Source organism: Onychomys torridus, chromosome 17, assembly GCF_903995425.1.
Source record: "Onychomys torridus chromosome 17, mOncTor1.1, whole genome shotgun sequence".
NCBI classification, from domain to species: Eukaryota; Metazoa; Chordata; class Mammalia; order Rodentia; family Cricetidae; genus Onychomys; species Onychomys torridus.
The window spans coordinates 47,456,351-47,483,426 of record NC_050459.1 but is presented as its reverse complement, the minus strand read 5'-3'; positions in this window follow the sequence as shown (position 1 = coordinate 47,483,426).

Here is a 27,076-nt window from a genome sequence, read left to right as displayed (position 1 = left end):
GGTGAGAGCAGGGGTAACTTAGCAACCTCTGCTTGGCTTCAGCTCCACACCTACTCCTTTCCTAATAATGTACTTAGCAACCTGAAACCCCACCCACATTAAACTGCACCCACACCTCTCTTTCAATAAAGGCTTACAGTTACACTCTTAGCTCCCTAGCAATTTTTAGTCCCCCCCACCCCATTATCATCAAATTCATCCTAGAGCATATCCATGATTAAAGGGTATGCACCAACGGTCTAACCTGAGCTTAAGCCTCATGCATAACTAAGGCAAACTGTATCCTATGAGTGAACATTAGGGAAAATCACATATTTTCCACCTTATGCCTGTGCATAATGGGGGACACATGCATTATGGATACAAGGACATGCACAGTGAGCAAAAGCTTATAGAACCCAAGCCCATCAATCAAAACAAAAAGCTACCCATCCTCTGCCCTGTATTGAGCAACTTCTTTTCCTCCTGGGCCTATAGAAGAAGGCCCAAGGCGAAGAGTATTTCTTCAGATCTCAGCATTCCTTGATAACCTTTAGTGTTTTGTGTAGGGTTGAGGCTTCCTGTCCACATTAGCATTTCTATTGGTGTGTCCTAGTTCAGGTCGTGTTTAGGCAGCCATGTTGGTGAGACTTTGTGGGTGTAGCTTCTGACAATTCTGGGGGAGACAGTCTGACAGCCAACTCCCTGTTTCTCTGACGATACAAGAATAATGTTGTAGGTATACCAGTTAGGACTGGGCTCCAAAACTTTGCATTTTGATTGATTAGAGTTTTTTGGAATGGTCTCCACTCATTGAAATAGAAGTTTTCTTAATGAGGGGTGATTACATTTATCTGTGAGTATAGGGACAGATATTTAGAATCTGGTTACATAAAGTAGAGCTTGTAGGTTAGTGGTTCTCAACCTTCCTAATGCTGTGGCCTTTTAGTAAAGTTCCTCATTGTCTTAGGGTTTCTATTGCTGTGAAGAAACACCATGACCATGACAACTCTCATAAAGGAAACATTTAATGTGGTGGCTGGCTTACAGTTCAGATGGTTAGTCTATTATCATCACGGTGAGAAACAAGGCAGCATGCAGGCAGACAGTGTTAGAGAAGGAGCTTAGTTCTTACATCTTGACTTACAGGCAACAGGAAGTGGTCTGTAATACTGGGCATAGCTTGAGCACATATGAGACCTCAGAGCTCACTTCCACAGTGACACATTTCCTCCAAACAAGACCACATCTATTGTAACAAGTCCACCTAATAGTGCCACTCCATTTGGAGGCCATTTTTCCTGCAAACCAGCACACTCATGCTGTGATGACCCACAACCATAAAATTATTTCATTACTGCTTCATACTGTGATTTTGCTACTGTTATGAATCATCATATAAATATCTGATATGCAGGATATCTAATATGTGACCCCAAGGAATTATGACCCATAGATTAAGAATCACTGTTCTTGGTTCTCCAAGAACTTCACCAGCCTGGCTAGTTGGCTGGGTATTTAGGAGTGTGTGTGTGTGTGTGTGTGTGTGTGTGTGTGTGTGTGTGTAAAAGCAATAAAAAAGGAGGCATTGAATTTGAAAGAGAGCAAGAGGTGGTATGAGTAAGAATTTAGAGGGAGGAAAAGGAAGGGGGATATGATGTAACTATAATCTGAAAAGAAGAAAGGAGAGAGAGAGAGAGAGAGAGAGAGAGAGAGAGAGAGAGAGAGAGAGGAAACTCCAAATGGCCACCCACTTCTATTGAGTAAGTTCCCACTCACTTCTATGAAGTTTCCTTCGGCACTTGTAGTGTGTCTGGCCTATGTTTTTGCTTTACTTGTAAGTGAAATCATTGCTTTGTTTTTTTTATGTGGACTTTTTCAATCCATCAAATAAGGCACCAAGAACCTGGACTACCTAGTCTAGGGAACACCCTCTGGTAACACTCTAAGTCCTATTTTAAATGAAGCAGAGGGGCTGGCAAGATGGCTCATCAGGCTAAAAGTACTTGCTGCCAAGCCTGGTGACTTGTGTTGGATGCCCAGGACAAACATGATGGAAAGAAAGAACTAACTCCTGCAAGTTGTCCTTTGATCTTTTTATGAAAATGCACACAAGCACAATTAACAGTGTGCATACATGCATGTGTGTGTATGTGTGTGTGTGTGTGTGTGTGTGTGTGTGTGTGTGTGTGTGTGTGTTTGCTTATTTCACCAGTGATACCTGGAGGAGCCACAGTGATAGAAGGAAAAAGAAGTCTCGAATATAGTACTACCAAGAATCAGACCTGGAGGCAATTCTTGGGACATTTAAGTGACAGGTGGGAGGGTGATGCAGGTGTTTTTAAAAGGCCTGGGAATGATAGCTCAACCCCAGAGTATAAGGCATCTGAGCACAGGTGTCAGTGGCTCTTAAGTCAGGCCTTTACTTCAGGTAAGGGTTCTGTTTACTTCTGGCCTACTACAGTAGCCTTTTCCCATACTCCAGCCTTTTGCTCTGAAGAGTTGGCAGTTAGCTAACATTGTCTGCATCTTCTGGTGAAATGGGTGTGTCTAGAAATCACAGAAGGAATTCATGACCACAACGCACCCAGGAACACAAGTGGAAAAAAAAAAAGTTAGGAGAAAGAGACAAATGTATCCAACTCATGTACATAAGTAGTGAGGCATCTTAGAATTATTTACTTTATAAATACATTTTTAATTTGATATAGTGTGTAAAGTCACCCTAGAGGAAAGTAATTTTCCAACAATGGTTTTCTTAGTTTCAAACTTTATTCCTTTACTTAAAAAAGTACCCAGGCATTTTAACGTGGGCTCTTGTATTCCGTTTTACTTAGATAAACTGAAAATGCTTAACACAAAGCAATTATACTGTGCAAAGGCTGGGGAAATTTTCTATGAGACCTGATGGCATGCTTTTCTGCAAATGCTCATTTGCTATTTAATAGCTTGTCCTTTGGAGCCCTCTGGTGGTATGAGCTGGTGGAAACAAAAAAAAAATGTACTTTCCATACAGTATTGATGCAGGCTCAGTCTCCTTACCTTTATCTCTCTCTTCCCCCTCCTTCCCTCTCACTGCTCTATTACCTGCCTCTCGTCTTCCGTCCTCCTCACCCCTGTCTAAGATGTATAGTTTTCATACTGACAAACAAATGCGTATATGTGCTGGATAGTTTTACATCAACTTGCCACAAGCTAAAGGCGTCTGAGAGGAGATTACCTCATTTAACAAAATGTCTCTGTAAGATTGGGCTGCTGGCAAGCCTAGAGGGCATTTTCTTCATTACTGATTGATGGGGGAGGTCCCAGGCCATTGTAGGCAGTACCATCCCTGGGCTGGTGGGCCTGGGTTCTATAAGAAGGCAGGCTGAATGAGCCAGGAGGAACAAGCCAGTAAACAGCACCCCTCTACGGCTTCTGCATCAGCTCCTGCCTTCAGGTTCCTGTTCTGTTTGAGTTTTGTTCCTAACTTCCTCTGATGATGAACAGTGATATAGAAATATAAGTCCAAAAACCCTTTCCTCCCCAAGTTGCTTTGGTTATGGAGTTTCATCACAGCAAAAGTAACCCTAACACAACATATATACACAGAATTAAAAAAAAAAACAAAAACATTAAATGAATGGGCTTGAGGGATGGCTCAGTGTTTGCACATACCTGAAATTCTGGCACTTAGAAGGTAGAGGCAGAAGAATCAGAAGTTCTAGGTCATTCTTGGTTACATAGTGAGTTTGAGGCCAGCTGAGCTCCATGAGATCTTGTTTTTCCCTAAATGACAGCAGTGAAGGGGAGAAGCCACTTGAAATTGAAAACAGCTTAGTAAGAAAGGATAGTAAGATATGTTGTCATACAGTTTCTATCATTTTTAACTTTTACCCGTTTTCTTGTCTGTAGGTTTTAGGTATCTTTTTTTAAAAAATGATTTTATTATTTCTCACGGCTATTCTGCAGTATGTCTGTGTACCACATGCATGCAGAGCCCACAGAGACCATATGTGGGAATCCAATCCCTTGGAACTAGAGGTAGAGATGGTTGTAAGTTGCCCTCTGGAAGAACAGCCAGTGTTCTTAACCACTGAGCTATCTCTTAAGCCTTAGATGTCTTTTTTTAAAAGTAATATTAAGCTAGATTTAAAAGATGTGATCAGATAAATTATTCTATTTGGTGATTATCAGAATACGTGGACTTATTTCATCTCTCTCTGGGCTTTGTATATAGTGAGTTCTGGTGCTTAGTTTTTCTTCCATATTTTCTTTTGAATTAAGAAACTTCTGTTACCACACAGGTGTGATAGGATCTTGAATTAATGGGTCTTAAAATTTATTTTCTCACTCAATAGTCAACTTTATTAAGAGCATCAGATTACTTATATTCTGAGAGCATTATGAGGGTAAGGCAAGGTTTATTTGAATTCAGGCTGCATACAGTCACAAGGGCAAGGGATACAACTTGTGATAGGAAACATCATTCTGAATAAAAATGAGTAAAATGATGGACAATCCAAAGTAAAGCCCACTCCTCTTCTTTTATCTGGGAGGGGCATGAAACCCATTCCAAGAACATCACATGTTATGGAGGAACAGGAACAAGGAGTTCACTTGGAGTGATCTCACAAGGTCTCGGAAATTTTTGCAAAAAGCTTTATTCAATGGTCTGAGTCCCATCAGTTAGAAGGAGTGTTACTATTATAGGTGACATGGCCATAGTAAATGGTCCATGCCAGTGGATAGCCTCACTCCATGTGTATATGACCACAACTAATTAGACTTAGGAATTATTAATGAAATCTATATTAAATATAGAAGATGTGAGTTGAGTGGGTGGTGGGATGGGAGACATTAGGAAGAGCAGGGAAGAAAGTAATGGTAGGCAAATATGATGAATATAAATTTTATAAATATATAAAATGCTTAAAGAATAAATAAATAAATAAATAAATAAATAAATAAATAAGTTCTAGAAGTGGCTAAGTATGTTTTTGTTGGTACTCTTAGGCAAAGTAGCTCCAGGTATGAACAAGGGTCTTAAAATTAATGCTTAAGAGTAAGAGGGATTCAGGACATAAGTTGCACAAACTGGAATTTTTGTCTTTTTTTTTGTCCACTGTCTACATGCTAAAGATCTACAGACTACATGGCTTCAACAATAGAATTTATTTTCTCAGCTCTACAAGTTAAAAGTCCAGAGTCAGTGTGCCAGTAACAACTTGTTTTTACTCACTGAGTGACACCTGGGGCTGTTCCTTGCAGATTGAGCTGCTCAGTAATAAGATCTCTAAATAAAATCAAGCATGCCATAACCAAGAGATGTGAAAATCATAGCACAGAGACATAAGAAATGTAAAACAGCAAAGCAATAGGACCCCCAGATTACAACCCTTCCATTGCTGAACTCAAAGGTGCTGTAATAGAGAAAGAACAAGATGAATTTAAGTTCCTGGTAAAATTTTAAAAGGTGTGAAAGAGGACACAGACAAGGAAATAAATTAAACTGAAGGCATGGAATGGGAAGCCAACAAAGTAGATGAAAATGTCAGCAAAATGGATGGAATAACCGACAATTATGGCTGGATGGAAAAGTCAGCAAGGAAACTGAAAATCTGAATCAAATCCTCATAGAGCAAAACAAATACAATCAACCAAGCAGAAGAAAAAATACTAGATGGAGGAAAAGACTGACAAAATACCACATCAGACATCAATAAGGGGGAAAATGCATGAGCATCACATCCTCAAACCCTGGGATACAGTCATACAATCAAAAGACCAAATCTAAGAATCACCAAGGCAGAAGGAGCTGAGATAGACACTAAAGGCATAAACAATCTATTTGATGAAGTTATAGCAAGACATTTCATCAACCCAGAGGAAGAAATAAACACTCAAACACAAAAGCTGTTTTGAACTTCAAATGACATTACCAAGAAGGAATTCCTCTATGACATATTATAATCAAGATGACAAATACAAAGCCAGAGCAATATTAAAAGCTGGAGGGGAAACATATAAACTCATCTTCAAGTACAGGAATAACATCGAACATCTCATCAGCAACAACAACAACAAAACCCAGGAAATTCTGGAGTGACAAATTTCAAGCCCTGAAAATAATTGACTGCCACCCTGTTGCTTGAGTTTTCCTGCCTGGCCCATATTAAGGACAAATCTCTCTCACCCGCCAGTCCCACAGCTGCTCAGGCCAAACCAAATTATATTGCTTACAAACTGTATGGCTGGGGCAGGCTTTTTGTTATATACTTCTAATCTTAAATTAGCCCATTTCTATTAATCTATACTTTGTTACATGGCTCGTGGCTTACCGGTACCTTACATCTCCCTTGTCATGGTCATGGCTGGCAGGTCTCTCCCCTCAGCCTTCCACTTCCCAGAATTCTCCTCTCTGCTTGTCCTATACTTCCTGCCTGGCTACTGGCCAATCAGTGTTTTATTTATTGACCAATCAGAGCAACACATTTGACATACAGAACATCCCATAGCACTACCCAGAAAATTTCTCTTTTAAAATTGATAGAGAAATAATAGAGGCATTTCAAGACAAACACTAAATAAGATAGTTCATGATTATCAACCTAGATATCCAGGGTATAAAATGGGCTGCAAAAATTAAACACCAAAAGAATCAGTCAATAAATGGGCAAACAGACTGAATAGATATTTTCTCTTTTTGTTTTGATTTTTTCTTTTATTTTGAGATTCAAATGTAATTGTATCATTTCTCCCTTCCCTGTACTCTCTCCAAACCATTCCACATCTCTCCTTATTCTTTTTCAAATTCATGATGTCTTCATTCATTAATTGTTGTTACATGAATTTGTGTATATGCATATACATTTACATTCCTAAATACAAGCTGCTCAGTCTATATAATGTTAATTATATATAAGTTTGTTTTCAGGACTGAGGAAGACTACTTATCCAGCTCTCAGTATTTCTTAGTTGCTTGTAGTTCTTTATGTAGGATTGAGGCTTCACAATCTTTCCCATATCCAATTTGACATGTCTCTGAAGATACAATTTTCTTTCTTTCTTTCTTTCTTTTTTTTCTTTTGGTTTTTCGAGGCAGGGTTTCTCTGTGTAGCTTTGGAGCCTGTCCTGGATCTCGCTCTGTAGCCCAGACTGGGCTTGAACTCACAGAGATCTGCCTGCCTCTGCCTCCTGAGTGCTGAGAATAAAGGCATATGCTGCTACCACCCGGCTGAGACAATTTTCAAAAGGAGCAATGCAAATGTCCAGTAAGTACTTTATAAAATATTCAGAACCCATAGCCATCAGGGAAATGAAAATCAAAACTGCTTTGAGATGCCCTTCTACCCAGACAGAATGACTACAGTGAAGAAAATCAACTACAGATGTAGGGAAAGAGCTATCATATAATTCACTACTGGTGAGAGCATAAACTTATGCATCCACTATGAAAATCAGTATGAAAGAACTGAAAATGGTACAGCAGCCAGCCCCAGATATACCACTCCTGGGTATATACCCGAAGGACTCCAGTGCACAGCAGAGATCAGGGCACATCCATGTTTACTGCTGCAGTATTCAGAACAACTGGGAAATAGAAACAACCTAGATGTCCATCACTAGATGAAAGGCTAAACAGAATGTACTACTCTAATAAAACGAAATTTTACACAGATGTAAAGAAAAATGAAATCACAGCATGTGTAGGAAATTGGGTGGAACTGGAAATCAGTGTTTTAATTAAGATAAGCCAGACAGAGACAAATAGGACATCTCTTAATCTGAGTTCTTCATCTAAAAGAAAACATGTTATTTGTCTGAGTTTGGCCTATTGAAAAAAATAATGTATGTGTATGTGAGTGAATGTGTGTTTACTTGTGTGTGGGAGGAGAGGGTGCACAGGTCGTGAGACTAGAAAGATGGCCATGGGAGGGGAGGAAGAAGTCTTAAGACAGGGAGAAATAGAGAGGCTAACAGGACACATGTGACAAAATAAAGGAGGTGGAGAATACTGTTTTAGGAAAAGAAAAGGGCTACCCACATGGGTCAGAGAGCATGAAAGAGGCAGTGGGGAAAAATAAGAACAAAGTATAATGATACATATATATGAAACATGATAGTGAAACTCATTGTTTCTTTTGCAACCCAACAATTACTTTGAAATTTTGATTTGGTATGTGATATGTATTATAAATCACTCTCTTTCATTATGCTCTTTTTTTTTTTCAGACATATATGTGTTGGGATAGTCTTTTCTGTACACCGTGAAGATGTGTCTCTGCCAAGGCACATTCTGATTGGTTTAATAAGGAGCTGAATGGCCAATAGCTAGGCAGGAGAGGAGAGGCAGGACTTCCTGCAAGAGATAGGAACTCTGGGAAGAAGAGGGGGGATTCACCAGTGAGACTTGGAGGGAGTCAGACACACAGTGTGGAGGAAAGGTAATGAGCCATATGGCAGAAAGTAGATTAATATAAGTGGGTTAATTTAAGTTTTAAGAGCTTGTGAGAAACCAGCCTAAGCTAAGGCCAAGCTTTCATAATTAATAAGGAGTCTCCATGTCATTATTTGGCAGCTGGTGGTCCAAAGAAAGTCTGACTGCACGTATATGTGTATATATATTTGCACATGCATATATGTTTTGTCTTATCTCATTCTGAATGTTTTATTCAAATCTTCAAATCTTTATTTGAGCCACTCTTTTCCTTCTCAGTCATGGTTGTTTTACTATTTGCTACACTTTTTATTTCTTAAAATTTTTTGTTATTTTATAATTGTGACCTGTCTTTATTTTTTTTTAAATCTCTTGGTCTTTGCTAATTTATTTGATTCTGTCTTTTCTACTTGACTGTCTTATGTGTTTTCATTTTTTTGTTGTTTCTGAAAAATTCTTAGACCTGAAGTTGTTTTTACTACCTCTGCTAACTGTGGCTTGCGGCTTATTTATTGTTGGACCTGGAGAGCTGGCTCAGTGGTTAAGAGTGTTTGTTGCTCTTGCTGGGGACTTTAATCATTTCTTAGAAGCTTCATTGGCCTCCCACTCCAGGAGAATAGGGCAACCCTCATGCACTGAGACTCATAGGTAGACACACATATACACATAAAGTAAAAGTAAAATAAAAAAGAATTATGAGACCGTGTCTGAGATGACTCAGTCTAAAAATGCTGACTTGCTTAAGGCTGGTGACATGCCTCTAAGAAGAATCTTCACTTGCTTCTGCCTTGATTCAGTTTCTTGTTCAGACCTGGAAAATTACTAGACATTTGTAAGGCCTGTGACTTTATAGTTATATGCCAGGCCTGTAGTCCCCTTCACTGAAGCTATTTATTTTATTTATCCAGGGAGAAGTATAAGATACAAAGAAAAGGAGAGAAAGCTTATGCCTGGAGATTGTGAGACTGAATCGCCTCCAACTATCTGTGCTGAAAGCTAACAAATAATATGAGAATTCTTTATTGGGGTCAAAAGGAATAAGCCTTGGGTCAAGCCACCAGGTAAAGAACCTGTCTATTGATGTACAAAATATGTTCTGTGCCATTCGTTCACCTCCTCCCCCACAAATTAAATACAGAAATACAATAGAATTAGTTTTGAAAATGTAGACAAGGACAGAAATCAAGTTTGAACTAGTTAAGCAAATAGCCACTTCATCAGTCATTTTTATTTCTTGCATGACCTAGTGTATGCTGACTTTTTTTTTCTCTATTTCCTATTTGTGTTGTTTTGGTCTTTGCTCCTTTAGTCCAGGACTCACACAGTATGAAAGTAAGGGCATACCTGAATTGGAAAACGGGTGCTGGATGCAGTATCTGAGGAGACTTTTGGCTTCCCATTTCATAGACAAGATGAGCAGGTTTGTGCTTCTATCAGGGATAGTTTCATTGTTTTAGGGAGAGAATATGCCTTAGGATGTAAATATTGGAAGACTTATGTGGTATAGATACTATGTTGTCAAACAAATGGATTGCCGAGGAAACAGAATTACCTATGCAAACTCCCACTCTCACGGCTCCCAATGCGAAGAGACAGACTCACATTGGATTCTCAGACTTGCCTGTGTCCAGGGTTCACTGCAGGTAATGATTTATATTCTAAGAGGCCGAGGTGCTCGGATGAGACTGATTCAGACCTCAGTCACAGAGAAGAGAGGCACAAATGGAGATGAGTTTCTGAGTTAACCATAGTGTAGTGACATCCTGACCACGGCAGAAATAGCAGTATCACTCTCGATCCAATTTTACAGTAGCAATTGGGAATTTTTTTCCCTGCAGTCTAAAAAGAAAAAAAAATGTTCCTTTGGCTCTTTCACCAGAACTATGAGCCATCTAGGTACCCTTTGGTCATCTTCTTTCCCCCCCCTAAACCTAGCATAATAAATTATTTGAAATTAAAAGCTCTGGCTGATATTGAGTAGATGGCTGTGCCTGTGGGCTGGCAGTACTCCAGTCAGTGTTCAAGGGTGAGGGTGGAGCTCTGAAAATAAATGCAACCTATTTCATGTCATTGAGATTTTTCTCTTAGCTATACCTGCAATTCATGAGTTCTAGTCTATAACCAATTAAAAAAAGAGCATGTGAAACATCCCTGCAAACTGGGAACCAGAAGTCAAAGGGTTGACCTTGAACAAAGCTCACTCAAAATTATCACGTGTGTTTTCTATTACATAGTACCTTATTATTTATACATACAAAACTGACATTCATATTGTATATTACAATAATATGTTATATCCACTGAATACATTTTACTTATGATATATTGAAAATTTTACTATGCTGTTAAATAATCAGTATCATCATTTAAAAAAAATTGATTCTTTGTGGTTTTCACTTCATGCATCCTGATCCCCTCCATCTCCTTGTCTCTTCATATCCACCCTTTGCTCTTGTGACCTCATCTTCCCCCAAAAAAATTCAATAGAAAAACAGAGAGAGAGAGAGAGAGAGAGAGAGAGAGAGAGAGAGAGAGAGAGAGAGAGGGAAGGGAAGGGAAGGGAAGGGAAGGGAAGGGAAGGGAAGGGAAGGGAAGGGAAGGGAAGGGAAGAGAAGAGAAGAGAAGAGAAGAGAAGAGAAGAGAAGAGAAGAGAAGAGAAGAGAAGAGAAGAAAAAAGTCTCAGTGTGGAAGCTGTAGTGAGGTCCAGTGAGTCTCGCAGTATACCCTTCAGTCCATAATCTTTACTTGCAAGTGTTCATTTTTGTGAGTTATTGGTCTGGCTAGAGGCCTCTGGCTTCTGCTATACTCTCATACTGGGTCCTCACAGGGACTCCTCTTGGATATCCTGTTGTTGCCTCTGACACGGAGATCCTGCAGCTTTGGATCTGTAGGTCTGGCCCCTTCACCTTCTCCAACAGTTCATAGGAGGATGCTGGGGTGGGCCAACTCATAGCCCTGGTTCTGGGTCTGGGTTTGTAGCTGGGTTGGTCAGCCTGCCAGCTCTCCCTCATCATCACCACTAGGAGGAGCTCTCCAGCGCTGTGCAGCTAGCTTACCCACTGCAGCATAGAGAAGGGATCAAGGCCTGTTCTCCTCCAGTTCTCCTCCTCCAGTTCTCACGCCCTTGGGTCCACAGCACTGGGGCCAACTCTACTGTTCTGCCTAGGCGAGGTGTAGGGCCAGCTCTCCAGCCTGCTGCAGGTGCCAAGGGAGGTCTGTGTGGTGGTGCGGCTGGAGTGGGGGTATGTGGGGGGAGATCTGTTCCTCACCCAGGCCACCACAAGGCAGACAGGGTATGGGGTCAGAGTCAGTTCTCCTGTTCTCACACCTGCAGTAGGTGGCAAGGGACGAGGGGAGCATCTCTCCCTTGCCCGTGACACCTCGTGGCAGATAGATAGTGGGGCTAGCTCTCCCACTCTCCTTCCTTGAGGGTTGGCTAACCTCCACCCCTGCCAATGGGGTCTCTACTGTGCTGTCCAGTCAAGGTTCAGGGCCCCCTCTCCTGAGTGTTGAGTTGGTGACAGACAGGGCTAGTCCTCCCTAGAGTTGTAGCCAGTAAGGGGCAAGGCCAACTCTGTGCAGCCCTGTCCTCACTGTCTTTGGTAGTAATAACAGGAGCCACAGATATGAACATAGACTGAGGCTATGGTAAGGCCATGGACCCAGGCATGGCCTTTGGCAGCAGCCCAGGTCTGGATGATGCCATGGTCCCATGTGGCAGTGCAGGCCACCCAGATCTGTGTGGCCCCAGCAGTGGCATGGACCTTACATGACCCTAGGTGGTAGCCCAGATCTCGGGCATCTTCACAGCCCTCAATGGCGACAGGTGTCTTAGATATCAACACAGACCCTGGCTGTGGCTGGGCCACAGATCCAGACACGGCTCCCAACCGCTGCTTTGCCCATAAAACACTACGGTGCTGGTTGGCAGTGCATGTCACTCAGGTCTGTATGGCCCCAGTAGCAGCACGCCCCTTGGCACCAACATGAACACAGGTGGTGGCACAGATCCTGGGCATCCATGTGGCCTTTGGTGGCAACACCGGACATGGACATGGACATCAACACAGACAGAGGAGGCAGTAGGACATGGACCCAGACCTGGTCTCTCGCAGCAGCCTGGGCCCAGATGTCATCATGGCCCTAGGTGGCATCGCAGGTCACCAAGATTCAGCATGGTCCCACTGACAGCATGGCACTCGAAAGCCAACATGTCCCCAGATGGCAACTCAGAACCCTGGCACCCACTTGACTTTGAATACCATCATTTTGTATGGATAACCAATATAAAATAATTCAATCTAGGGGCTAGAGAGATGGTTCAGAGGTTAAGAGTACCTACTGCTCTTCCAGAGGTCCTGAGTTCAATTCCCAGCAACCACATGGTGGCTCACAACCATCTGTAATGAGATCTGGTGCCTTCTTCTGTATACATAATAAATAAATAAATCTTTAAAAAATGCAATCTATTGTTTGAATTTGAGATAAAAACCTAGTATTAAAAAATACTTTAGTGTGTATCTGAGTTTATAAATATTTTGTGTGTGTGTGTGTGTGTGTGTGTGTGTGTGTGTGTGTATGTGTTCCCAGATATATAAATACAACCTGCTCAGATCATTCATTTGGTATTGGATAACCAAATTTGCAGGCTCTTCCCTGAGGAAGACCATTACTCTGCATTCCTTAGTTGCCTGTAGTTCCTGTTTTTAGGGTTGAAACCTCCTAAGCACCCACTGCCCCCTGCAGCACTCCTACTGCCCCATCCATGTTAACATGTCTAATGTTACATCCCTGTGTAAGTCATGTTTTTTTTTTTTTTTAAGATTTATTTATTTATTATATATACAGTATTCTGCTTGCATGTGTCCCTGCAGGCCAGAAGAGGGCACCAGATCTCATTACAAGTGGTTGTGAGCCATCATGTGGATGCTGAGAATTGAACTCAGGACCTCTGGAAGAGCAGTTGGTGCTCTTAATCACTGAGTCATCTCTCCAGCCCGTAAATCATGTTTTGACAGCCATGTTGGTGAGACTTCATGGGTATGTTCTCTGACATTTCTAGGAGAAACAATCTCACAGAAAAGTTTCTTATTTCTCTGGTCCTTACAGCCTTTCCACCTTTTTTCTTCAGCAATGATCCATGAGGCCTAGGTGCAGGAGTTGTATTGTAGATGCATCAGTTGGGTCTGGGCTCTACAGTTCTGCATTTTGATTGGCTGTGGTTTTCTGCAATGGTCTCTATCTGTTGCAAAGAGAAGTTTCTTTGATGCAAGGGTGAGGACCACACTTATCTGTGGATAAAGGACCAATATTTATACTGTAGTTAGGGACTGTGCTGGTTTAGTAAAGTGGTGGTTGTAGGCTGGTTATTTAGCTGGGATGCTTTATCACCACAGCAGAAATACATTTGTTTGCAACTTTGCCAGAACAGGATTTAAAAAAAAAATGGTTTTTTTGTTTGTTTGTTTGTTTTTTTTCCCTGAGACAGGGTTTCTCTGTGTAGCTTTGGAGGCTGTCCTAGATCTTGCTCTGTAGACTAGGCTGGCCTTGAACTCACAGAGATCTGCCTGGCTCTGCCTCCCAAGTGCTGGGATTAAAGGCATGCACCACCACCACCCTAAAAAAATATTTTTAATTGTTGATATGTCAATGAAAAATTAACATAATTGTTGTGGGATATTTGTACACTTTGTGAAGATGTATTTGTTGTGATTGGTGTAATAAAAAGCTGAATGGTCAATAGCTAGGCAGGAGGTATAGGTGGGATTTCTGGGGAGAGAAAGAAAGAGAAGGAGAACTCTGGAAAGAATAAGGGGCAGAGTCACCAGCAAGATAGAGAGGTGCAAGATGAAAGAAAGGTAAAAAGTCACAAGGCAAAAATCTAGATTAATGTAAATGGGTTAATTTAAGTTATAAGAACTAATGGGACAAGCTTAAGCTAAGTCCAAGATTTCATAATTAATAAGTCTCTGTGTCATTATTTGGGAGCTGGCTGGTAGTACAGAAAAAGATTCACTATATATAATTTTTTTGGTTAATATTAAATTAATGCTATATACATGTATCAAATTTAACTCAAGATATTGTTTAGCTCTTCCACCATATCTTTGTGATGAACTTTTTATCATCCTGTACTGCTTTTCAATACAGTTGAAAAGTCTGTGTTGGCATCTACTAAGTCTGCATTAATTGTTCTGAGTCTCAGTGTTACTAGTTCAACAATAATTCCCATCATGTAGTCCTCTGTAGACAACAATAATTTTTCTATGACAAGGTCCATTACATAGTAGGTAATCAAGTAATGTTTTCCTTTTCACTTTTTGCTCACCTCCATATATTTTATTACCAGAGCTAAACAATTGGGGAACTTTCTGGTGAGTTAGCAGGAGGATATGAGGTCCTATCAAACTGGCAACTAGTAAGACAAATAAGGAAGAAGCTGAAGAAAGAGAAAGTCACTCACTGATATCATTGAAATCTAGATGTTTCTCTAAAACTAATAGTTTAGAACAATCCAACAGCATCCCACTAAAAAGATGATTTTGATGTGTATTCAAGTAACTGATGATAGAGATAAATCCAAAGGGGAAAAGACATATCACTTTTACAAGCTGGGGGTGGGGTGGGTGGGGAGATACATCATCATTCCATTACTCATTATTGAGAGCAACACTCCATGTGTTGTGTTTCCAATATATAGATATCATAAGTTTCACCATCTCTACATGCTTCAGATCCTTGATGACATTGCAAATGGTAGCAATTCTCCTAATCCCAAAGGAACAAATACGGAGACCTAAATTGGTCAAATATTAAACACAATGGAGCCTGGGTCTCGCAAGCCCTCTCTATGGTTATTCGCACATGTACTACATGCATTCCACTTCTTTGCATATTGAATCTCTAGATGGTTTCCTTTTATCTCTACCCCCACTTTATGTCCCCTTTAGCCTAGAGAGATAACTTCGTACATTTCAGGTTATTCACACTGGGATTATTTTCTACCACTCGATCTGTAAAAATCATAAACTTTGTGACCAGAAAGGACTTCATTGATCATTAAACAAAAATAATTTAGGAAGGTAGAGATATTATTTACATGATTTTATAGATGAAGCCACTGATGTAAGGGAAGTTAGATATTCTCAGACTCCGACCTTTGTTGAGTCTGTCAGAAAGTCTTGTGTCACATAAACTATGGATCGTTCTCAGGGGACACAGGAATTGTACAACTCTCGGAGCTCAGTGATACTCCCGTTTCTTTGCTTTCTAAACATTGTTTCTGCTCACTGCATTAATTTATTTGTGTCATACACTGTATACCTTAAATTGAACTATTTGATTCCACCAAGATTGGTTATGTTATTCTGAAAATATAAATCATCCCCCAATTTCAGTAGCTTACTAGGACATCCACTTTTTAATCACAGTACATGTCAGAGATGTTAGCCAGGTCCTGATCTTCATAACTGAACCTCTGTCCTGGGAAACCTCAGCCCAGACATCCTGGGATTCAAGTCAGGAGGAGGAATTGAAGGAAGAGAGATGAAGAGGAAGAGGAGGAAGAGGAAGAGGAAGAGGAGGGAGGAGAGGAGGGGGGAAGAGGAAAAAGGACAATGGGAAAGGGGAGGAGGGAGAAGAGGAGGAGGGAGAAGAGGAGGAGAGGGAGAGGAGGAGGGGGAAGAGGAATGCATAGTGAATGAAGCAGTGGAGTCTTTCAGGTCATCTTTGAGCAGGTGGATTATATTTACAATCTACAAAATATGAACAGTATGCAGTTATACATTTTCTGTCACTTCTGGAACCTTTCTCTCTTTCTTTTCTTCCTTCTTTCTCTTCCTCTCTCCCTCCCTCCCTTCCTCCTTCCTTCCTTCTTTCTCCTTGACTTCTGTTGCTTATCAGAGATAAAAAACATGTTTCTGGAGGGGGTTTCTTCCTAGTGGCATGTAATCAAAAAGCCAGTTGTTTTCTTACCGTAACTTGGCCTTACCACCACCCAGAATTAGCTCTGATGATTGTTTCACTACTCTCCTTTACAATGAAGGGTATTTGTGAAATATAATAGGGAGACTGGATTTGTATAGACGTGAACACAGCACCAACTGGGTTTCCAGGGCAGTTAGGAAACAACAGTAATAGAAACAGAAGAACAATGCTGGAAAGATGGCTCAACAGTTAGGAGCACTTGTTGCTTTTGTAAGGAACCACCCACATAATGACTCATAATTGTCTGTAACTCCAGTTCCAGGGAATCTGATACCCCCTTTTGACCTCTGTGGACACCAGGCATGCCAAGTGGTACACATACATACATGTAAACTGTAGGGAAAATGGGCTGACTAAAGAAAACCACCCTGATCCTGGAGCCCAGAACTAGGGAAAGATGGCTCAGACAAGGCCAGTTGAAAAACACACAGTTTGGCTCTAGTCAGATCAGAGCCATCTCTGCCCCTGGCTAACTGACTTGTGAAACCAACCAATCACAGACCAGGACAGTAGAACCCTTGGCCCCAAGTTAACCTCTGGTTGAGTCCACCCCCAATACATCCTATGTAAATCGTCCTACCTAGTCAGTTAGAAAAAGAGGTGTTCTCTCCACCCTGTTAGACGCAGCTACTCTCCTGGACTCCTCCTTCCCAAGTAAATCTCTCTCTCTCAAAAGAGTTTTGGGTGGGAAGATCTTCATTCACTGGTGTAGAGAAGATCCTTGCTGAGATATCTCCCTGTGGACAAAACAAGGGAGAGCTGAGAGAGCAGAGTGAGGAGGAGGGGAACAGAAGATCTTTGCTGAGACATCCCTCAGTAGTCAGAGCAAGAGAGAGCTGAAAAGTAACACTTTTCTCGGAGCTGGAGGAGAGTACTACATTTCTGCAGGGGTTTCCCCTTTTGCAGAGTGAAGCAAAAGAAACAACATCTTAGGCCAGAGAAGCAGAGCTCTGCTAGGAAACCCCCTTAAGTGGGGGCTGAGCAAAGCTCAGCTGTAGCGGCTCTCCCAGAGAGGAGCAGGATTGCTCTATCTTGTGGGGAGACCACCCCCCATCAGTTCCAGGCCTGACTTTCCTGAGAAGTCAGAAAAATTTCCCTTCCAGGCTTGGGCTGCTTCTTTGCAGTTCTAGCTGTCAGAGCTGTGCTAAACAGCTCCAGTTGTCTGGGACACCTTCAGGGCAGAGCTGTGTTTCTGAGCAGCTCCAGGTGAGACCTTGCCCTCCAGGGTTGAACTGTTGTTTCCTTGCAGCTTCAGCTGTCTGAGCTGTCCTAAGCAACTCAGAGTATTGCCTGACCCCCAGGTAGTCAGGACACCTTTCCCTAGTGTTGTTTGCAACAAATTTATTTACATTGTTGGTGCCAAAACCTGGGACCGAACCCACAGAGTTGCAACCAATTTACTTACATAAACCAAACAGTCATTTGCATTAGAATAAGTCAGTGTGACACTGGGCCTTAGCTTAGTGCCTGGAGGCAGAAGATTAAGAAGACTATAGGGTTCTGTTCAAGAATACTAAAAATAAGCACAAGGTCCAAAAAGAAACCAAAATGCTGTAGACTGGGAATACAAGAGCAGTAATTTAACACTGAGTGAATGGATAATCCATATTGACAAAATCTAACTCCTCAAAAGGCCCCACAGATGAAATAATGTTTCATGTTTCAGATGAGTGAGATGAAACCCACCATCTCCCCCAAAAGTGGATGAATCTAAGTGAAGGTGCTGCTGGGAGGTGTGGCTTTGTTGAAATAGGTGTGGCCTTCTTGGAGGAAGTGTGTCATTGTGGAGGTGGGCTTTGAGGGTTCATATAGGCATAAGTCACATCCAGTGAGATAGTCTACTTCCTATTGCTTGTTTATCAGCATGTAGCAGCTCCTTCTCCAGCACTACATGCTGCTATGCTCCTGGCTATGATGATAATGAATTAAACTAAACCTCTGAAACTGTAAGCCACCTCAATTAAATATTTTCCTTTATAAGAGTTTCCATGATCATGATATCTCTTCACAGCAATAGAAACCCTAACTAAGACACCCAGTAAAGAACATTTGTCAGTGGCTTAAGAGATTTTGGATATCAAGATAACAGGGTTAGATACTTTATATTTTTATAATTAGATTGGGATCTGACATAAGTAGGTATCAGTTATATTTTTACAAAAATCAGTGTTGGGAAAGTGAACACTTATTTTGAGGGCGTTCCCACCATCCCCTTCACGTTGTTGATCACTGTATTAGTTATTGAAAGGAGACAATGCACTGAAGGAGAAACTACAGCATTTCTGGTTGATTTCCACTAGGTGGTGCTATTGAGCTCAAAATTCAATTTTCTGCATATTTTAATACAGGAATTTGACCACAGAAAACATTATACTGGGCTATTTTCTCCTCTTAGATTAATACTTAAACCCATGCCTAGGATATGTTCTATTCATATGAGAGACATAATAATCAACACTTATAATGTTTGAAATTTAAAAACTGCTAGCATTTTAAGGGTGTGTTATGATAGTGAATTTTTTGGGGGGTGGGTGAAGAGCGTATAAATGCCTTTTTCTAACCTTCATAGGTTTTTGGTTTTTTTAAAACATTTAAAACGTACTTTCAATTCAGAATATGGCTATTTTACCTTTTGGATAGAACATAGATTTCATTTTCAGACTATAAAAGAGAAGATAAAATGACACAAAGCTAAAGTAGTTCCTACATCTCATCAAGAAAGACGACAATTTGAATGGATGTGTATCTATAAAAGACTGTCAGTGAGTTCAGACTTTCCAGTTCATTGCCTTGTGACACTGTAAAGGAAAACAAAAATTCCAAAGAGTAAATAGGTTTTCTTTCAACTAATGAATACAACACATAACTGACTGTACAGTTCTGTGAATATGTTATAGCAGAATAATGATGAACCAAACAGCTAGGCCCATTTTTTTTTTCAATACTAATGAAGATACTGAGCAAGGGTGGATTCGCTGGAATCTCTGTGGCTACTCTCTCAGGGTCTGAGGGTCTTTAATGTAACTCCCACTTAAATAGGGAACACAAGAACAGGGCCAGATCATGAGTGAGGAGGAGGAGGATATTCTGTAACTGCTTGTGGACAATACCTAGACTTTCCTAGACTTTCACAAGTAGAAAATGTTAATACAACATGTTTAAAGTGGCAGGTGAAAATTACTGGGTCCCTTGGAGTAGCTTGTGTGGCAGAAAGCACAGACCACGGAGTTAAGTAATTCTGAACAACCATGTGGTCTTGCTTACATTCTGTGAAAGTGGGCAGGTTTCTTATGCTTATCTGACACTCAGGCTTCCCACGGAGAAATAGAGTTAAGCCAGAGGAGAGCACATGTTGGCAGTCACAGCGACTTGGATGTGATGAGAGAAAATTACTTCAAGTAAAGAAGGGTGAGAAATACAGGAAGATCTCACGTGAAATAAAGTAATAATAAATAAGCAGCTGCATAAATGCATTAAAAACAAAATTACAGGGAAGAAACACATTATAAAATGGAACTAAGATACCAACTTTATGGAGCTGTACTGTAATCCAAATAAAATGACAGTAGGCTCTCATTAAGAAATCTCTTTAAAATGTAAAATGTCTTTAAGAGCTCAATTTTAGACATGGAAGTACAATGCTTGGTGGTATGGACTGTTTATCATACAGAGGCCAGGTTGTGTTTTGACTTTCCTAATGGCCAATTATTTGGCTGTAGATTGGCAAAGCCTATTTGATTGATTGCAGAGACCTGGTCAGGCTCAAGCTGATAGAAACTCAGAGACTGCCCAAGTCAGCCTTGAGACATAGAGAAGCCACAGGCTGCAGGCATGCACTATTTTTAGAGGCTGCATAACTGCTCCTGGCCCAGTTTTCTTGATGGGATTTAACATGATGGCCCCACACAAAGTTACACATTGTGTTCCTTCACGGGATGTTACTTTTCCATCTCCAGGGAATTATGGTAACATCATGTTTCAAGGTTGTAAACACTGATGCATTCTGAAGTTGTGAACACACTTCCATACTTGAATTTTTTCTTTGCATTTCTAACTCAGTCCAGCAGATGGCAGTCATTTCCTTTAGAATCGAAAGTTTAATTCATGAACATTCATTCTTGTCTGCCTAAGACCAGCAGAGGAGAAATCACCTTTAGTGACAATAATCTGTCACAATAATAATGTCTCCCATTAACCTATCAGGAACTTGAGGCATTTCACATCCAAACAATGATGAATTTTTATTTTCTCTCTCTCAGTTTTTGTTAATCTCCACCTCATTTTTTAACCTGGGTTAACTAGGAAATAAATGCGAAAACAGAATTTAAATCTATATTTGTGGTAAAATCCTTTGTTGCTACATAAAAAAGGAAGACCCATATTTGATGTCCATGTGAGGCTGTGACCTCACTGTACAGTTTAATAAAAAGCATATCATGTGGTTTGTGGCGTACTGCCATCCTTCCAGTAGCACTAAGCGCGATGGCAAATAGCCATCATATCCCATCATTTGATCCTGTCACAGAGGGTGCTAGATGAGAATGGACCTCACAATGTCAGAGCAAAGCAAGCTCCACTTTCAGGAGGTGAGTTTGGTTCAATATCTAGACATGGGAAATGGCCTTTTATTCTTTTTGATTATATGTCATAGCCTAAAGGCCGAGTCATCTCTCTAGCTCAGAAAGTGAATATACATACATACAAACATATATATACACATATATATATACACACAAACACATATATACATATATACACACATATATGTAATGCAAAAGTCAATGCAATCTCACATATTTCTCAAAATGTGTTTTAAACCAACTTTCTCTCTTTACTAACAAGTAGCAGCTTATTCTCCATGTCCTATGTCTATGTTCATTAAAAAGGAACAATTTGGCCAGCCTTTCCCGAAAACCTCTGAATCTATTGTGAGGAAATGCTTTCTCTGCTATCTTTTGTGACTCTAGCACCTCAGGTATGTCTGTAGAACCTGCCTGATTAAACGAAACACTTCTGCAGAGGACTTACTATCTAGCGACCCTCCCTGATGGATTCACATTGACATTGCCTCTCAGAGGGCTCTCCCTCACCTGCTTTCAGGATCCTCATTGTCTATAGGCCGTTTGCAAGCACATGAAATAAAAATGATGTTTCTCTTCAGTTTGAGATTTGTTTGATTTAATGTTTGATAAATTTGCCTATTAAATTTCACCTCTCAAAAAGGTTATGTACCAAGCAGTAGCTACTCACCAGGAAATTCTAATGGTGAGAACAAATGATATAAAACTAGGGAAATTAGGAGAGGAAAAAACAGCCATAGAGCAATGAACTATTAATAACTTTATGAAAAATGACACAGTTTCATCATGAGGAAAAAAAAATTCTTTTGCCAAGTTTAGAGCAACTTACATGTAAAGTTAACATGATGGTAAAGTTTAGAAGAGAGTTGAAAAACTGTTTATACCGGATCTTCTTCTCACAGACTTGGTAACACCTCCTCAAATATTACGAGATCGATGCGAACATCAGAATTTATGAATAAAAGATGAGAGCAGTTCTCTTGCCCCTCACTTTTTCTCATTTTGTCCACTCTAGAAGTGTCTGCATACAGCATCATCTAAGTGACCTACAACTTGGTGACTGGGTTTTTAGGGTATGTGGGAAAATGAACAGATAAGCAATCCAGTGGCATGGGACTGTCTCAGCAGGGATGCGGGTCCAAGGAGACCATAGAGCTTGCAGGATGGAGCAGAGAAGGGAACTGTGTACGCTCCCTGGGTGGAATCTGTATTAATAAGCTGCTAGCATTTGAACACACTGATTGATGAGCTTTGCTGACTATGGCTACGCAGTGATACTCCCATAAGAAGTCCAAACGGAGAGCAGGGTATTGATGCGCGGTAACGCAAAAACACTGCTTTTTGCATGAACTTGAATATTGATATGTTAAAGATGAACAGCAATGGAAGTTAAAGAAAACCCCCCGTTTCTTGTTTCTCCACCTCCTCACTTTGAAGGAATTGTCAGGCGTTCTATCATTTTCTGGTTGGATGAGATTTGAGGTCCCTGTAGTTTATTATTTTTCAGCAGTGCTTTTGAAATAAAATAAGAGCTCTCTTGACTGTGGGATTAACATTGCAAGTATAAAATTGCTATGCAAGTGCTGCTGAGTTAGTCTACAACTGAAATACAGGTTTTTAACATGTTGCATGTAAATTTGAAATTGAAACACATGATCTTTGTCTAAAGACATTAAAGCTTGTTATTAGATATTAATAAGTTTCCTCCTCCAAACATTCTGCACAGACAGTTTATATCTCTGAGGACTGAGAGGATATGTTTGCTTCAAACAAGGTCAGGACCTAGGTCTCATTTGTGTTCAACATTATAAAATTTCCTCTGCCTCTTGTCTAGAGCTGAGCTGGGAAGGAGAGAGCTGTAGGGCCTGCTGTTGGAGAGGTCAGTTTGGACAGCATATCAATTGGTGGAGGTCAGGCCTTTAATGACTTGCCATGCTAGTGCATACACATAGAACAATCACCAGCTCCTAAAAGGCTTGCCATGCTAGTACACACACATAGAACAATCACCAGCTCCCTAATACTTCATTTCTTGGGAAAGAGCACCAAAATAAAGGTCATATATTCACACACACACACAGGAACTCTGTTACTGTTACCAAACACAAAAGACAAGGCTCTTTCAGTTTACAGATCCAGGGCTGGAGGTGAGGTTCAACAAAAGATGGGGTCTAGGAGTAGAAAGTTTACCTTCTCAGTCAGTGGGAAAGCAGGGTTCAAGCTTTCTTTCAAGGAGGAAGGCCTTGGTAGCACAAATTGGATGAGCACTTCTAAGAGGAGAGATGCCCAGGCTAGATACACAGATAGGCAAAGAACACTGCTGGGGTTTAGTGAGGGACCTGGGTCCTTGGCTATAACTCTCCTCAGAGAGGGCAGTACCCTGGCTTTGTACTTGCCTTGGGTGTGAGGAGACTTGCTTTGGCCTAGGAGGCTGTCAGGGACAGCCCTGGCAGTTGCCCACTTATAAATGCATGTTAGACATTGTAAGAGTCCTTAATCCAGGCCTATCTTTCCTTGTTTTAGATTATTGGAATTGCCTTTCCTTATGCTCACTATCTGCTTGGATATTTTTCCCCTAACATAATACATCATATCCTTTATTGCTAGATTATTAGCTTATATAAATCCCCACTTTCACCCCATTTCCTTACTTTGAAATCTAGGGCATATCATTATGATAACACATTCAACTCCCTCCAGCTCGCACTCAGGGCTTCTGAGAGGCTCCCATTCATCCAATTCCATATTTTATTACTTTGCGGAAGTCTCTTCTGCTTCTCCTCGGTCTAAGATGTTTTATTCATGGCTTCCTTCCCAGCCCTTGTCTTTCAATCACACACTTGGACTGTCTTTGCCTGCAAACTCCACCAATCGCCCAACCGATTCTATTTCTTTTGAAATTCAGCCCCCATCTTTTCCTGTGAATTCATCGCTTTGTGGCTTATCCCGAGTGTCATTGTCGCTGCCACATGAACTCCTCTGGCCCTGCTTGCCTCACTCTCCTCCGCATTATCACAACACGGATGCTTGTTTAGCAACAACTTAGCTGCCTAATTTTTAATGTTGCATTGTCATCTGAACTTTAGATTGTATGCTCTCATCTAAGGCAATATGTCTACATTTCCCTAGAGGCAGATGACGTGCTGGGAATTTTCATTTATACCGTCTAATTTGATTTTCACAAAGCTTACAACTCATGTGAAGTTTATAGGGACTTTAAATAAGAGAAAATAAAACCTAACCGCAGGGAGTTTGATTAATTTTGATACATATGTAAAAGATGAATGCATTGATCATTGTGAGTTCCTCTACTTCCAGCACCTTCAACAAGACACAGCCATTGTACTAGTTCCACAATGACAGAATAATGGAGGTGTAATACAAATTTACATTTATAGCAGGGCATACTGGGAGCATACTTTTAATTCCATCACTTGGGAGGCAGAGGTAGGCAGATCTCTGTGAGTTCAAGGTCAGCCTGGTCCTCAGAGCAAGTCCCAGACAGCCAGGAATACACAGCGAAACCCTCTCTCATACAAACAAGATTACATTTATATATTTTCTACCTTAAGCAAAAGTGCATTTATTTATCTTTTAAAAAGTACTAATTCTAAGGCTTGGTTATGCAATAAACTATACTTAATTGAGGTGCAAGAAACATTAAAGACAATGTCACCAAGTTACAGGTTTGGAATCTAAAACTTTGATGCTCATCCAGGCCAAGCCACATGGTCATGACACTGGATACATTGCTTTCCCCATGGACTTGGCTTCCTCTCCTGACAGATAAGATTAGATGATTGATTTCTTTCCAAGCGTGAGACTTTTCCACAGCTTTTTATTATACTCTGGGAGTTTTATATATTAAAAAAGTCCTCAATCTTTCTTCCACAATATCACCCCATATCTCCACATCCACAGTGTGGTCCTTCTGTTGGAGACTTTGGTTTGGGGACTAGAATGTGACACTTCTCTTCTATTTTATATCATACTGCATCCAGTGACACATTGTACCCTCAAAGCTCTTAAAAGCTACTATGAAAATGTTTGCTTCTTTACTCAAAACTCTAATCATGCTTGTTCATTTAACCATCATTCTTAAAGCCGTGGCTGTAGTAATTTCTGGAGTCAAGTTACATGGAGATTTCTATTTCCTCAGGTTCTGGGCATTTAAAAAAAATGTATTTTTGTTCTCATTTCCAATGCTATTAAAATATACTCAGACGTTATCTTCAGCAGAAGTAGAAACGAGAACAAATTCTTCCTGTTTCCCTAGTCCAAAAAGAGAAGAAGTAGAAATTTACCAATTATGATGCTATATGAGAAATTTGCATTTGAGAGTGATTTCTGTGCAAACTCTTAACTATACTCCCGGGGAAAGTTAAAGCACATTTGGTGAACCTAGACTATTTTTCACTGCATGTTCCATGTGTTTTAAAACATTGATTTTTTTCATTGCTCTTTTTAGTTCTTGAGAAAAGGGAAATGATGCAGGGTGAGGTACGAGAAAAGTTAAAGGAAACAATAGTAATGAGTCACAGTTGAGCCTGTGTCTCATAGATTCCCATGTTTAGCAAGAATGCTGCAGAGGGTGCTGAGGAAAAAAAAAAAAAGAATCCAAGCTGTTTTCAAAAATAATAGTAGCCAAGAAGAAAGTTGAAATTTTAAGGAGCAAAATGAATTTCCACGTCATTACACACAGCCCTATTTCCTTGAATTATGGCCGTGTGAAATTGATTTCTCTGTAGATTGGATTCACTGGCAGTTTCCTTTCTTACAAAGCCACCAAGTTCCTTTTCCTCCTTTTAAAGAGCAGAAGTACCCCTTCAGATTTATTAGCAATCCTAACGTCCATCCGCACTGCGGGAACCCATCTGATAGAAGGTTTGCTTGCCGAGCAGAGGTGGGCTATTGAGACCTCCCCACTTTGCTTCTTTGACCTGCACATTTCTGATAAGAGAGGCAGCTGCTGCCTTAAAACAATGCTGCCCAAGTTGACACTGGCAAGTGGCTTTTCCTTATTGGTGTGGAAACATAGCTGGGCCCTCTGTTTACGGGGTTTGCCATCAAATTTCTGAAATGGTGATCTGGCAAACAAGCATTTCTACTGATTATAAAATGAAAAGGTCCCTGTACTATAAAACCAAAACCGTCTTTCTTCTTGGGAACCTGGACCTTCACAAACATTTCTTTTTTCTTTTTTTTTTCTTCTTTTTCTGCTGCTAACCTTCTCTCATTTCTGCATGTGGATCTTGTTAGGACAAGGCACAGTACTGGAGAGATTTCTTTTCTAATCAGTATGAAAATTGTGCTGGCAAGAGAGCTTAGTAGGTAAAGGTATTTGCTGGCAAGCCTGATGTCCTGAGTTCAATCCCCCGGGACCCACGTGATCTAAGCAGAGAACTAACTCTAAAATTTGTTCTTTGATCTCCACAGCCACACTGTGGTCTCTCTCTCTCTCTCTCTCTCTCTCTCTCTCTCTCACACACACACACACACACACACACACACACACACACACACACACACTAAATAAATGTAATGAAAAAATTAATGGTAACCTTTCAAAATACGAATTGTGATTCTGCAGAATAGAGTTTGAAACAATCTCATGTTAGTCATTCCTGAGTGATTACAACCTATTTATACTGGTTAAATTCACCATAAAAAATGGAGACAGATGTATCCAACCATATTCTCACTGGTATCACTGCATTTGTATTAAGCTTCTCAGCTCTTTTTAGGACAAAGGACAGCAATTTCTGTTTTAGCTGTGGTACTATCAGAGACTCAGACAAAACTCTCCATGTGAGATCCAGAATTATTTGGCTAAATATCCAAATACTTAATGACCACTAAAGCTAGGTTAAGTGAAACACTCTATTTTCCTCTCAGCAAATTATGTCCATTATGACTTAGAACTGAATGTTTGAGTTTAAAAACATTGGATCATTGGTAACTTGGAAAGACCCTATTACAGAAGACACCACATACTTTGATCACAGGACATGAAGAAGTCAAGTTGGTTCTGACCAGGAAGCTTCCTCCCTGCTGGCAAACTTTCATATACTGAAAGGTGCTGTGCAGGTTGTTGGGGGAAAATAAGTCATCA